The sequence below is a fragment of the Triticum aestivum genome, chromosome 6A (assembly GCF_018294505.1).
Source record: "Triticum aestivum cultivar Chinese Spring chromosome 6A, IWGSC CS RefSeq v2.1, whole genome shotgun sequence".
In the NCBI taxonomy this organism is placed as follows: domain Eukaryota; kingdom Viridiplantae; phylum Streptophyta; class Magnoliopsida; order Poales; family Poaceae; genus Triticum; species Triticum aestivum.
Genome location: NC_057809.1, coordinates 26,299,614 through 26,314,325, shown reverse-complemented (window position 1 = coordinate 26,314,325; position 14,712 = coordinate 26,299,614). Strand labels below are relative to the sequence as shown.

General features: G+C 45.7%; 1 pseudogene; it reads left to right on the top strand.

Annotated features, from left to right (window-relative positions):
- Nucleotides 1-11,707: 11,707 nt before the first annotated feature.
- Nucleotides 11,708-14,475, top strand: LOC123130103 (disease resistance protein PIK6-NP-like; annotated as a pseudogene).
- The last annotated feature ends 237 nt before the right edge of the window (nt 14,476-14,712 follow it).

Sequence of the window (14,712 nt, the reverse complement as noted above, 5' to 3'; positions counted from 1 at the left end):
CAACAGAAAGCCATGGAACATATTCAAAAACTGTTAGACAGAAGCGATGATCTGTTGGGTGCTGAAATGACTCGATCTGAATCCTTAATTGAAGACATAAAAAATCTTCACGTTAAGTATCAGGAACTTGAAGATCGTCATGATACTCTCTCAACAACTCATGAAAAGCTTTCCTATGATTATCTTCAAAGGAAGCAAGATCTTGAGAAACTGAGAGCGGCTCATGAAGATCTTTAAAAGGAAAACGAGTCACTTCACACCGAACAGATCAGTTCCGCTCAGGAAGGATTTGAACCATCATGTCTTAAATGCATTGAGCGTGATAATGCTGCTTGTGCTGCTGAATGTTCTACTGCTACTGCTGTTGCAATATCTTCAACTGTTGATGTGGTAACTAACCCCTCTGCTGAGGATACCACTGCTATCGCTGATGAGAATGCTAGGTTGAAGACATTGCTTGAAACAGGGATATACAGAAGTCTTAAAGGGCATCAGACATTATGTGATGTCCTCAAGAAGCAGATTCTGAACCGAAACCCTAGGAAAGAGGGTGTTGGGTTCGTAAGGAAAATGAATGCAGATGGCTCTTACTGGAAACCTGAGCAGTACCCCAAAACCAAGTGGGTTGCTGCAAATGAACCTACAGCAGATCCATCCAATTTATCTGGATTCACTTGTGCTAACCCCATTATCATTGATGAATCCTTTGATGCAAACTATGTACTGTTTAAGAATCAGAATGGTGAAGTGTTTGCCAGGTACATTGGTACTAACTGCAGGAATGGACCGCCTATGAAGAAGATATGGGTTCTACAAAAGTGTCTGGAAAATCTTCCTGTGAATGTCTTCATGACTCCTCACATGAAGAAGACACACCTCAGACCAAAGGCTTCATACGGTCCAAAGGCTTCATACAGACAGAGGACTCACCTGAGTCGCACTAACGCAAATGTTTTGTAGGGAAACCACACTCAGGCATATGAATATGAGAGCGGTTCATCAAACTGCCATGTTCATATGACCAAGAACTATTCTGCCTATTCATATGAGTACTATTGTCCGCCTGCTAGACTGTTTGCTAGGTCTCCAAAGCCAAAATTCTCAGATGCTGCACTTAGACTTATTGCTTCTAAGCCACCCTTGAAGATGTGGGTGGCTAAGAAAGAGTAACTCTCTTTTGCAGGGAAAGGTCTCCAGCAGAAAACCAAAATCTTCTGACGCTATTGCTGGGGACCTTAAACATCTTGTAGGGCGCAAGATCAAATGCCCGAATGGCATCACTATGTACTTCGTTCCTGAATCGCATGCTACTCTCCCTATTAGTCCTAATCTGGATCTAAGTTTTCATAACCCACTGGTTCGTCAAATGTTTTTGCTTCACAATTCTCTTCATGAAGCCTATCCCCCTAACTGCACTGTAGGGTACGACACCAGCGTCTTCAGAATGGATTATTGATAGTGGGTGTACAAATCACATGACCGGCAAAAGAAGCCTTCTTATGGACTCAACCTTACGTCCATCCGACAAGAGCCACATCACATTCGCTGACACTGGTAAAAGTAAGGTATTGGGTCTAGGTAGAGTTGCAATCTCAAAGGATCAACACATGGATAAAGTCATGCTTATTGAATCCCTTGGCTTCAACTTAATGTCTGTCTTAATGCTTTGCGATTTGAACATGATAGTAATATTCGGAAAATATCGTTGCCTGGTACTAATGGAATCTGACAAGTCTTTAGTGTTTGAAGGGTATCGGAAAGATGATTTGTACGTGGTAGATTTCTCAGCAGGGCCACAGCTTGCAGTATGTCTTCTGGCAAAAGCTTCAGAATGCTGGCTTTGGCATCGGAGGCTTGGGCATGCTGGCATGAGGAACCTCCACACCCTTGCAAAGAAGAAGCATGTCATAGGCATCGAGGGCGTCAAGTTCAAGAAAGATCACTTATGCGGTGCCTGTGAAGCAGGGAAGATGACGAGGGCAAAACATCCCTCGAAGACAATCATGACCACTACTCGACCCTTCGAACTGCTTCACATGGATCTTTTTGGTCCCACTCACTACTCAACTTTTACCACTACTGCTTGCCTCTATGGCTTTGTCATTGTTGATGATTACTCTAGATATACTTGGGTGCACATAATCCTTTACAAGACTGAAGTGCAGGATGTCTTCAGACGCTTCGCCAATCGAGCAATGAACAACTATGGCGCCAAGATAAAGCACATCAGAAGTGACAATGGCACTGAATTCAAGAACACTGGCCTTGATACATATCTTGATACCTTGGGCATCACACATGAATTCTCAGCTCCGTACACGCCACAGCAGAATGGCGTCGTCGAACGCAAGAACAGAACACTCATTGAGATGGCCAGAACGATGCTAGATGAATACAAGACTCCAAGAAAATTCTGGCCTGAAGCCATTGACACTGCATGCCATACAATCAATCGTGTTTATCTTCACAAGCTTCTGAACAAGACATCTTATGAACTCCTAACTGGCAAGAAGCCAAATGTCAGTTACTTCAGAGTATTTGGCGCAAAGTGCTGGATCAAGGACCCACACCATACCTCAAAGTTTGCACCAAAAGCACATGAGGGCTTTATGCTTGGATATGGAAAGGATTCGCACTCCTACAGAGTCTTCAATCTCTTTCATTACAAAGTGGTTGAAACAGTGGATGTGCGGTTCGATGAGACCAATAGTTCACAAAGAGAGCAACTGCCAGATGTGCTAGATGAAGTTCCAGCTAGTGAATCAATCAAGCTAATGGGAACTGGAGAGATTAGACATTCTGAAGCTCATCCTGAAGAAGAACTTATCATCTCAGCACCTGATCCACATGAAGACAATGCTCAGCCTGAAGACATTCCTCCCAACAACAACTCAGATCAGCAAGAGCAAAGTCTTCGCCCTGTACATCCTCGTGTTGCCAATGAAGTGCAGATTGACAGAATAATTGACAGCATCAATGCACCTGGTCCACTCACTCGTTCAAGTGCAACTCAGCTGGCAAATTTCTGTGGGCACTTCGCATTCGTCTCAATTACAAAACCCAAGAAAGTTGAAGAAGCCTTCATGGAACCTGAATGGATTCAAGCTATGCAAGAAGAGCTTCAACAGTTTGAGCTGAACAATGTATGGGAACTGGTTAAGCGTCCTGATCCACGGAAGCACAATATAATAGGCACCAAATGGATATACCGCAACAAGCAAGATGAGCATGGTCAAATTGTCAGAAACAAAGCTCGTCTCGTTGCTCAAGGATATACTCAAGTGGAAGGCATTGATTTCAATGAAACATTTGCTCCTGTGGCCAGACTTGAAGCCATACATATACTGCTGGCCTATGCAAATCATCATAACATACTTCTATATCAAATGGATGTGAAGAGTGCCTTTCTCAATGGCAAGATTGAAGAAGTGTATGTTGCACAACCGCCTGGGTTTGAAGATCCAAAACATCCTGACATGATATACAAGCTCAACAAGGCACTGTATGGCCTCAAACAAGCCCCTCGGGCCTGGTATGACACACTCAAATATTTCTTGAAAAGCAAAGGCTTCATACCTGGTTCCCTAGATCCCACTCTCTTCACGAAGACATACGATGGTCAACTGTTTGTGTGCCAAATATATGTGGATGACATTATCTTCGGCTGCACCAATCAGAAGTACAGTGAAGAGTTTGGCTATATGATGCAAGAGCAATATCAGATGTCTATGATGGGGGAGCTGAAGTTCTTCCTCGGTCTTCAAATACGACAACAACGCAACGGCATCTTCATATCTCAAGAGAAGTATCTCAAAGAGTGCCTGAAGAAGTTTGGTATGCAAGACTGCAAAGGCTTCACAACACCAATGCCAGCCAAACATCATCTGGGTCCCGACGACAATGGTAAAGAGTTCGATCAAAAGGTATACCGCTCCATGATTGGTTCTTTGCTTTATTTATGTGCATCTAGGCCAGATATTATGCTTAGTGTTTGCATGTGTGCTCGATTTCAAGCGGCACCAAAGGAGTCGCATCATTTAGCTGTGAAGTGAATTCTTCGATATTTGGCTCACACCCCAACTCTCGGATTATGGTATCCAAAGGGCTCAGAGTTTGATCTGGTTAGATTCTCGGAGGCTGATTATGCTGGTGACAAGGTTGATCGGAAGTCTACATCAGGCACATGCCACTTTCTGGGACGATCACTTGTATGTTGGTCTTCAAAGAAGCAGAACTGTGTATCCCTCTCACTGCTGAATCTGAATACATTGCTGCTGGATCTTGCTGCGCTCAGCTTCTGTGGATGAAGCAAACTCTCAAGGACTATGGCGTTCATCTGAAGCAAGTGCCACTTTACTGCGACAACGAAAGCGCCATCAAGATTGCCAATAACCCAGTTCAGCACTCGAAGACAAAGCACATAGAAATTCGTCATCATTTTCTCAGAGATCATGTTGTGAAGGAAGATATAGATATCATACACGTCAACACTGAAGAGCAATTGGCAGATATCTTCAGCAAGCCCTTGGATGAGAAGAGATTTTGCAATTTACGGTGTGAGCTAAATATCCTGAAATCCTCAAATGTCCTGTGATCAGGCACACATCCTAACACTTATGCATATTGATGACTTAGATGTGCAACACACGAAGTAAGTATATCTTCAATCAATGAAGACATACATTCTAAGTGTGAATACATTAATATGGAATTTGACTTCGGAGCGCCACGATAATTGTGCGCCGTGTCTGGGTCTAATACTTCCTATACGATGGGTAACGCCACCACCAAACGTTCTATTTTGAAGTGTTTCACTCATGGCGTTGCCTTGCAATGTCTTCACATTTGGTTTGGCTTCAATATCAACATGTCTTCATGATTATCTTCACTATGTTGATTTTATATATATACTAGTGTTCTGTCCTCTACAGCATTCACTTATAGCTATGTCTTCTTGTTTGAATCTTTTGAACTAAGTGAATGTGATCGGACCCTAACCTCTCCATGCTCTCTATCTCAAATTCTATCTCTCCAAGTCATATGCATTCTATTGAAACCGTCGAATGTCTTCTCTGCGTCCTTGACAGCAGAAGACACAGAGACAACCTTTAAGTCTGTTTTCAATGCTCATTTATCCACATGAAATCCGAAGAAGTAGGAACGACCACCCGACAATCCAGGCGTGCGTGGGACGTGGAACTGCTCCCAAAATTCCGCATGATGGACACGTGTTACTCAGATGCGAATCGCCAGGGGCACCTGTGTAATAGCGCAGTGTCGCCCCTGTAACTATAAATACACACTCACTGCGGTCATTATCCCTTCTTCCACCCTCGCACGAACCCTAGCGCCAGCGCTAGACCTCGACAACGCTGGCGACGAAGCGCTTCGCTGCCGCAACCTCTCCGACGCCCTCTTCACGCCGATCGCGGACATCGTCCTCTTCGGCGTCGCCGTAGGTGTCCTCCGTCGCCAAGTTAGGGCACGGAAGATTGAACTGCTCGGCCTCATCTTCCCCTCCATCTAGCAGTTCCCAGTGTGGTAAATAAAACTTCTTTTTACGGCACCTTTTGATCCTATGGCTTTGTCACTTTCTACCATAAGAAGTTTCTATTCACACAAGTTAGATCTCTCTCAATCTGCATCTCATAACATGCCTAGTATATTCACTTGTGCTTCACAAAGTAGTTAGATTCCTCACTTGTACCGATCTGTGGGTTCGTACAAATCTGGAACCAACTTCTTAGCTATGAGTAAATGTCTTCGCACGATGAGGTCAATGTCTTCTAAACCGATTTATCTTCAAAATCTTCTGAGAATGCATATGACCACTTCCCCTTCCCTCGCACCTTAATGCTGTCACAGGTACATGTCCGTGGGAGAATCCTTTGGTTCTCATAGTCTGCATTCATTTGCAGAGTTCTTACAGCATCACATAAATTCTCCTGAAGCCAGTTCCTGTTGGTCCAGCAAGAGAAAGCCTTTGAAGCCTTTGAACGTCTTGAAGCCCTTCAAGTTAAAGTTTATGGCTTCAGAGATAGCAGCAAGGAAGGGGGGCAGGCAGCGTCGTGGCGGAACCTCCAGAGATCTGCCTGATGAACTCGCAGAAATGTATAAAACAGATCCTGAAGAGAGTTACAGTCAGCGCAAGACCCGAATCCAATGGATTCGACGCTATTGGGCAGAACAATGGTTCCAATACCGCTTCATAACCCAGGAGTATGCTGAGAAAAACGCCATCAAGAGACCGTGGGGAGACATCCTATACAATAATCTTCTACCCAGGTCCAGAGATGAAGCTATTGCTCAAAGCTTCTATCCATGCATGGTCCGTGGCCCACAGCCTGCTAATGCACATCCTTCGTCACTTCTATGGTGTCGTGACGACAATCTGTTCAAGCGCAACTTCCAGTTTGCCCAAAACTCAGCAAAGCAGAACAAGAAGAAGTTTGGGTTAGACTTCAACCCTGGTCCCTCCGCACCAAGGGCAGATGGCACACGCGAGGCAGAACCCAATGTCATCGGTCCTTATGCAAACCTTGAAGGCCTCATCACCCGCATCTTAGTTCAAGGGACTGCAGTAAATGAGCCTCCAGCTGACTCTGAATCAGAAGAAGCGCCTGCAGTGCCGAAGCCAAAGTAGATGAAGAAGCCAAAAGCTTCAAAGCCGGCAGCCCCTTCACCAAAAATCTCAAGGGCGAAGCTATTGGCAACTGCACCTCCTGAAGTCAGTGTGCAGTCTGAAGACATATCCCGCATCTCCAAGCCCCAGAAGAGCAAGATGCCTCAGCCACACAGCGGCCAAGAGCTCACAGCTGCTGCTATTCTGCGCAACGACGCCATTGATCTGTCAAGTGATGAAGACCTTGCAGATGACGCTCTTGAGCAACTCATCAAGAGCAAAGAAGAAGCAGAAATCTTCAATAATCTGCCTCTCTTTGATGTCGCCATCATCCACGACTTCATTGACGAGTGGTTTGACACGCCAAACATCAGCTTTGAAGATCTGCAGCTACCCATTGGCCTCAGTGTTGCCTTCCAAGGAGCCATTGCTTTAGAACTAACCATCGCCCAACGCGTTGTTGAGCTAAAGCAGAAGATTGACTATGAAAAGGCTCAGTTCAAGAAGCATATGGCCAAGCTCAGCGTGCAAGAAGTGAAAAACTTCAAGATCATGATGCATGAGCTCAAGGAAAACTTCCTGAAGAAACGAGCCGAATCTCAAGGTTCGCGTGAGCGCATGAAGACTCTGGCTGACAGATGTGTGCAAGCCTATAATGAGGCTGAGAAGCGCAAGGCACTTGGGCGTCCTGGCATCGATCCCAGGATGGCCGCGAAGAAGAAGAAGAAGCCTACTACGGCTGAACCCGATGCACCAAGGCAGGAAGCAGCTCCGATTGTCTTCCCAACTGCAACGACTGGCTCGAAGCCAAAGAGCCGGTCAACCGGTTCAGAGCTCAAGAAGACCAGGACTGCTGAGGCTGAAGCAAGGAAAAGAAAATATCCTGAAGCCTCTCCTACTGCCCCCTCTAAGAAGAAGCGGAAGACCAAGAGAGATCGGGCTGCTCCCACAGAGCCCTTGATGGTTGAACCCCTTTCTGTGGTCTATCCTGACGCAGAACGTCAACTTACAGTTCATGAGCCTGCTTCCACAGAGGCTCCTGTAGCTGAAGACATTCCAGCAGCCGACCCCATCGCTGCTGAAGACATTGGTCATCATGACAATGTAGAAAATGATGCAGTCCTTCCTCAGCAAGACCACAGCAAACTCATCAGCATTGGTCGTCCATTGACGCCAATTGCCCAGGATGCTTCATGGGCGGATCGCCCCCAAGAGGAAGAAGAATCTGAGGCCCAGCCCACTCCTACTCCACAGGCGTCGTCTGCGTTATGCAGGCTTCGCAAAGGTCCAAGACCTTAAGTCTCTGAAGACATTCCGGGTGCATCAGCCGCAGAAGAAGAAGTACCACAAGATCCCACTCCCCCGTTCCACCAAGAAGCAGTTCTCCAGGAGAACGTGCCTGTGTCTGACCCTCCAGCTTGTCAAGTGGAGGATGCAAATCGTGAGGCTGCCACTACCAACCATGAAGCTAATGTGGAGCCCTCCCCACCAAAAGCATCAGAAGACAGTGAAGCCATTGATCCTGATACTTCTGTTCCTGAGTCCGCTGCCGGTCCCCAATTTGATTACCATGTGGAGCACAGGCCTCAGGTACAGAAGCCGATCCCAAGACTGCCAAGGTTCCCCGGTCCTGCATCAGCACCTGGCTCCTTCAACGTCAATGGCTTCAAGGCAGACAATACCTTCTTCAATAGCTCCAAGAACCCCTACTCAAGGGAAAGGATTTCATCAGATCGGTTTTGGAGCTATCCTCAGCGAAGCTACTACTCATGCATCCTGTACAACCAAGGTTGCATCTTCCCACACAAGCGCCTTGATGTTGAAGCTATTGCTGGTCTGCCCTGTCTAGAAGAAGCGTTGGATTGCTTCAAGCAAGTGGGTCTGCTGCAGTTTGTTACTGATGAAGAGCATTGGAATGAAGAGCTGCTGCTACAATTCTATGCCACACTACACATCAAAGGATACAACAGAGATCCGAAGACTTGGGTTCTGGAGTGGATGACTGGCAATGTTCATCAGGAAGCCAATGCATTTGATATCATTGAGCTCACTGGCTTGCCCACTCCTGGCGATCTCTTCGAGCAAGGCTGTCAGCTGCATGCTGAAGCTATTGAGAGCATCTTTCAGCGACCAGAACCTGATATGAGTCAAATGCTCTCCATGATGAAGCCATTGCCCCAAGATGCTCCCTATCCCACAGAGTTCTTCGTTGAAGACCTTGAGTACCTGTCCAGAACCATCTATCACATCATCAGGCGAACTCTCTGGCCTATCAAAGGGCACTCTCCAAATGCCAAGATTGAGGGTGCAATGAAGACTCTGATATTCTGTATTCTTCATGGAAAATGCTTCAATGCACAGGACTTCTTCATACGCCAACTTGCTGCATCAGGCTCAGATCTGTTTGGTTTGAATTCTATGCCCCTTTGGTAATGAGGCTGATCAAACTTCACTCTGCTATCTTGTATCAACCCTCAGCCCGCAACCATCGGATCTTCTTGCCTGATGTGGATACCTCTGCTGAAGTCATCTATCCTGAGCCGGCCAAGCAACCTCTGAGTCTTCAGAACGCAGAACACCAGAGCTTCACTCAAAACATTGAAGGAATTGAAGCAATCTCTCGGGTGTATCCGTTGGCTGGCACTACACGTGCACCATGCCCTGCTTCCACTGAAGCCACTGACAGCACCACTGCTCCAAGACCCAAGAAGCGCGCTCGTGTTCTCAATGACCGAGAGCTTCTTGTGGCCCTTCACCAAAAACATGATAGGCATCATGACTGGCTGAAGCATCAGATGAAAAGCCTCTTGGTGGATGTAAATCGCATTCGAAATCTTGCCACCAAGAATGCATTCGTTGCACATGAAACCTGTCGACGCACATGGAAAGGGCTCACGATGATGTGTTCTGAAGTTGATCTTCAAGAGGATGGCTTCACAGAGCGATTCAAGTTTGACTCCACACCTCCTAGAAGAGCTGTGCTACGAGGAACGCCATCCCTTGAAGACTCGGAGTTTCTTCCTCTGCTGCCACAGTGACTGCCAGAATTATAGAGGATGAAGATGATGCTACATCACCGCCATCTCCTTCAGCACGCGTCGACACTGCACCATGCTCTTCAGCACCGCCAAACACCACCAACGACCCTGCCGCTCATGGGAACGAGTAGAAACTATATGTCTTCGAACCTTTTTGGTCCTCACTGACAAAAGGGGGAGAAGCATATAAAGTTGATAGTCTTCAAGCGGGTCATTATGTGCGGGTGCTTTACATTTTGCTATATTTTGCTTCGTGCTTACAACTCTCGTTTTGCTACATTTGGTTCTTTGAGTTGTAACACTTAAACTCGATGGTCGTCTGCTACTTATTTGCCACCTTGTTTTGCGAAGATAAATTCCGCATGTGCGATGATAAATTCCGCACTTAGATCATTCTGTAGACGTCCATTTTCCATTATGCATGTCATTATTTTCATATACTTTTACATGCATAGTGGATTGTCATCATAAGTTGAAGTGGATCTCCACAAGTACAACCTGCCATGTGCATTTTTATTCCAAAAGCAAATTACTTATATGCACATCTTCGGGGGGAGCCCTTGCAACTTATGAAGACAATTCCTTATCCTTTAAAATTTCACAGACTATATTCCCCGTTGAAAACTTCAACTAGTTTGTCATCAATCACCAAAAAGGGGGAGATTGTAAATGCATCTAGTGCCACCCCTAGTTGCTTTTGGAGTATTGACGACAAACCTAGTTGAGGGACTAATGTGTTTGTGAGAATTGCGGGATAACACAGGTAGAAGTCCCTCATTGATTCGGTTTTACTACCAGAGATGACCCCTAAAAATGTACGAAGACATTGAAGTCAATGGTGGTATACGAAGATATTCACCTTGAAGACTATGACAAGAGAAGACACCACATGAAGCCTATGGAGCTCAAAGACTTAGATCTTTCGTAGTTCTCTTTTATTTGTGTTGAGTCATAGGAACCACCGTACTGCTAAGTGGGGTCCAAGAGAACCAGTAAGAACGACTGAAGTGATGCCTAAACAAAAAACCTATGTCTTCGAGTGAAGACTATGAGAGCAAATCTTGTCCAGAGTCGGACAAGTCTGCTTTGCTTGTAGCCCAAGTAAAGTTACCGTGTGAGTTTGAAATCTGACCGTTGGAACACGTGTCAGTTCCTTAGTGACCCAGGGTCATTTCGGACAAATCAGGTCGGGTTGCCTAGTGGCTATAAATAGCTCACCCCCCTACAACCATAAACGGTTGGCTGCTCAGATTTTAGTGCATGGCTTTTGTCGTTTGAGAGCAACCCGCCTCGAAGTCTTTGAGAGAGAATACCTAGCGAGGAAAAAGCCCTAACCATCCAGAGCCAGAGCAAATTGGGCATCACTTAAGTCTTCTTGTCTGAGTGATCTGAAGACTTTTTACACTTGAGGACTGTGCATCCTCCAGCCGGTTAGGCGTCGCGTTCTGAGCATCCAAGAGTCATTATGGATTGCCGGTGAACGAAGTCTGTGAAGGTTTGGGAGTCTACCTTGAAGACTTACCAGAGTGATTGGGCGAGGTCTGTGTGACCTTAGCTCAAGGAGAATACGGTGAGGACTGGGTGTCCTGAGCTGCGGTTCAGGACTGGGTGTCCGGGACTGTGTGTCCTAAGGTTTAAATACCTAGCCGCTCCAACCAGACGTACAGTTGTTACAGCAACTGGAACTGGTCCAACAAATCATTGTCTTCAACGAGTCACTGGTTTCATCTTCACTTCCCTTTACATACTGTTACTCGTTGTGAAGTCATTGCATGTTTGCTGTATCTTTTGTCTTCACTGAGTGACTGTGTGTTCTGTTTGGCTTCATAATATCTTCCTACCTGATCCGTATTACACTGCAGCTATTCGTCACTGTGCTTTCACTCTGTTGATACTTGACCATGGCTTGCCTAGTGTAGTCTAACTTCCGCTGCATAGTAATAGGCATATCTCTACTGTTTGTCTTCATAACTTCCACGTATTGAAGACTTTCGTAAAAATCGCCTATTCACCCCCTTCTAGTCGATATAATGCACTTTCAGTCTTGTCAGACACTTCTACTTTGAAATGATGCTTCATGGCTGCCAATTTGATAAGTTCAATTGGGTGGATGTGTCCTACCCGTTCAATTTAAGGAGTTTCCTTCGGAGCTTACTCTCAGATTTTGAATCAGAAAAAGACCCCATTCAAGAGTGTCGCCACCTTCTGGAACAATATAAGTGCCTTATTGTCATCGACAGCCTCCGGTCTAAAGAAGAATGGGACTTGATACAAGCAGCTTTGGTATCTGGAGCTTCTAAAAGCGTTATCATTGTGATTACGACTGAAGCAAGCATCGCTACATACTGCACAGAAAGAATAGAACTCATGTTGAATGTCCAAGGTCTACAAGCTCTTGCAGCCTTTAATTTCTTCAAGAAGGAGGTATGTTTACGAGTAATGAGTATATTTTGTTGAAGGGAGTTTCTAACTAGTACCTAATGCCATGCTTGCATGAGTTAACACCTCTTGCATTAGTTCACGGTTCTCCCTTCACTCAGGGATATCAAGAAACAGCATATGTCGTTTTTATTGAATTGGTAGATCCCAATGTAAATTGTGCACTGTATATTCAGGATGACAGACTGCATTTCAAAAGTACGTATGTGATGTTCAACTTTATAGCATGTGCACGTACAAGAAACAAATATGGACAAATCTGACCAGTTGAACTTGATGTGTTGGATGGTAATGGCAAACAAAACATATATATGGTCATACTCCACTAGTTTCATTTATTTTTCTAGTTGTTCTCTTGAACAGATGCATGTATCTTGTGTTTTTAGACAGCTCACTTTATATTCTGCAAATGTAACACCAAAATCAATGTACATACTTAGTGTTTGCATACTGCCTGACATTAATGTTTAATTTTTGAGCAATAGGTATGCAAGAAAAATCCATTATCCCCTTTGAAGGGCAACAAACATATGTATGACCTACAAGAACTTATTCTGAAGTGTGGAGGTTTTCCTGGAGTAATAACTGCTATAGCTGGCTTATTGGCCACAAAAGTAACAAATGGAAGGATGCATCAGAATCTTTGAACCGCAGATTTATGCACCATCTAGAGACCGACCCAGAGTTTAATGGTCTAGGTGGTCTATTTCGTCAGATGCATTCCATCATACTCAATCCTCCAGATTTTCTCAAGCCATGTATCTTCTACCTGTTAATTTTTCCTCGAGACCTTGGCATTCAGCGGAGGAGACTTGTAAGGCGTTGGATCGCGGAGGGCTACTCCAAGCAAAGTGTGGAAAGACACGCGGAGGAGAATGCGGCCAATTTCTTCTCCGAGCTCGTCGAGCTCAACATATTCCAGCAGGTACAACGTTTGGCCAGCACCAACACAATACAAGTTTATTATCAGGTGAATAGTTTCATCCGCGAGTACATCTCGAGGCGGGTGGAAGAGAACCTTGTGTACGAACTCAGCGGCGACTGTGCCATAACCACCCAAGGCAGAGGGCGTCACCTTATCATACTGCGATGCTGGCACAGAGACAGAGTTGTGTTCGAGAGAGCAGACTTCTCACGGCTATGGTCACTCACAGTGTTTGGGAAGTGGGAGTCCTTCATCTCCAAGAGCATGAAGCTTCTCCGGGTACTTGATCTCGAGAATACTTTTGGTGTGAAGGACGCCGATCTTGAGAAGATGGTGAAACTGCTTCATTGCCTGAAGTTCCTTTCTCTACGAGGATGTCATGAGGTCCATTATCTGCCAAGTTCATTAGGTGACCTGAAGCAGCTCCAGACTCTGGACGTCAGGCACACCTCAATAGTTGCCCTGCCGGCGAGCATCACCAGGTTATACAAGTTGCAGTACATTCGCGTCGGCGCCAACTTGGACTCGGAGTCGACACCGTCTGCTTCTTCATCCAGCTGCTTACCAGAGATGTGCAGGCGTCCTCACCTGGCCGGTGCTGAGGCGCCTAGAGGGATCCGAAAGCTGACAGAGTTGCACACACTCGGCGTCATCAATGTCGCCGCTATAGAGGGGATTGTTATCCTTGAAGAGCTCAAAAAGCTCACCCAACTGCGCAAGCTTGGACTGTCCGGCATCAACTTGAAGAACAGCTCCAAGTTTTTGTCTGCGATCTCGGACCACGCGCGTCTCGAATCCTTGTCGGTGTGGCTGGACAAGGGCAATGAAGGTTGCCTGGATGACATCAACCAGCCCCTGGAGAACCTTCGGAGCCTTAAGCTGTATGGACTCGGAGAAGAGCTGCCTGCTGCTGTATCATCGAAGGACCTTAGCAAGCTCACGAAGCTGGACCTGGGAATGGCTGCTTTGGCGCCAAGTGACATGGACCACCTTGCCAGGTTGCCCAAACTACGTATCCTGCGACTTCATGTCAAGCAGTCCAGCATCCAATTTTGTACTGAAGATAGCGAAGGAGAGGAGTTGCTCAGCTACGAGAAGGTGAAGGTCCTCGAGATATCCGGCAGCTCCGCCGGCTTACACGTGACCTTCGGATCGAAATCGATGCAGAGTCTTGAGCATCTCAAGCTGGACTGCTCCAGCTGGTCATGGTATTAACTTTCTGGCCTGGATCATCTGTCCGGGGTCAAGGAAGTCTTGCTTACGGGCACCGAGGATGAAGCGCTCAGGACCAACCTTCAGAGCCAGCTGCGCAACCATCCAGAGAAACCTACTGTGACGCTTGCTTGAGGGACTAGCTAGCACGCTCCTTTCTTTGTTTTCTTTACCGACCACTAGCTCGATCCAGTCCTTTTTTCTCTCTTTTTTCCTTTTGGGGTTTGTGTTAGTTTTCTTTTTTCCTCAACTAGCAAAGTGGCCCGCTCGATGCGTGGGCTAGAATTTTTAAATTTTCACTAAGGAGAACCTATTATCTGATTTATGTAATGAAAAATTTAAACCATATGTGATGGTGTTTACAATATAAGACTTATGCAAACATAGTTTTGTCTTGGGTATTTTTGGTTATTTACCGACATATAAATATATATGTTGTCCATTTATCATTTACATTTTACTGTACTTTTTATGAT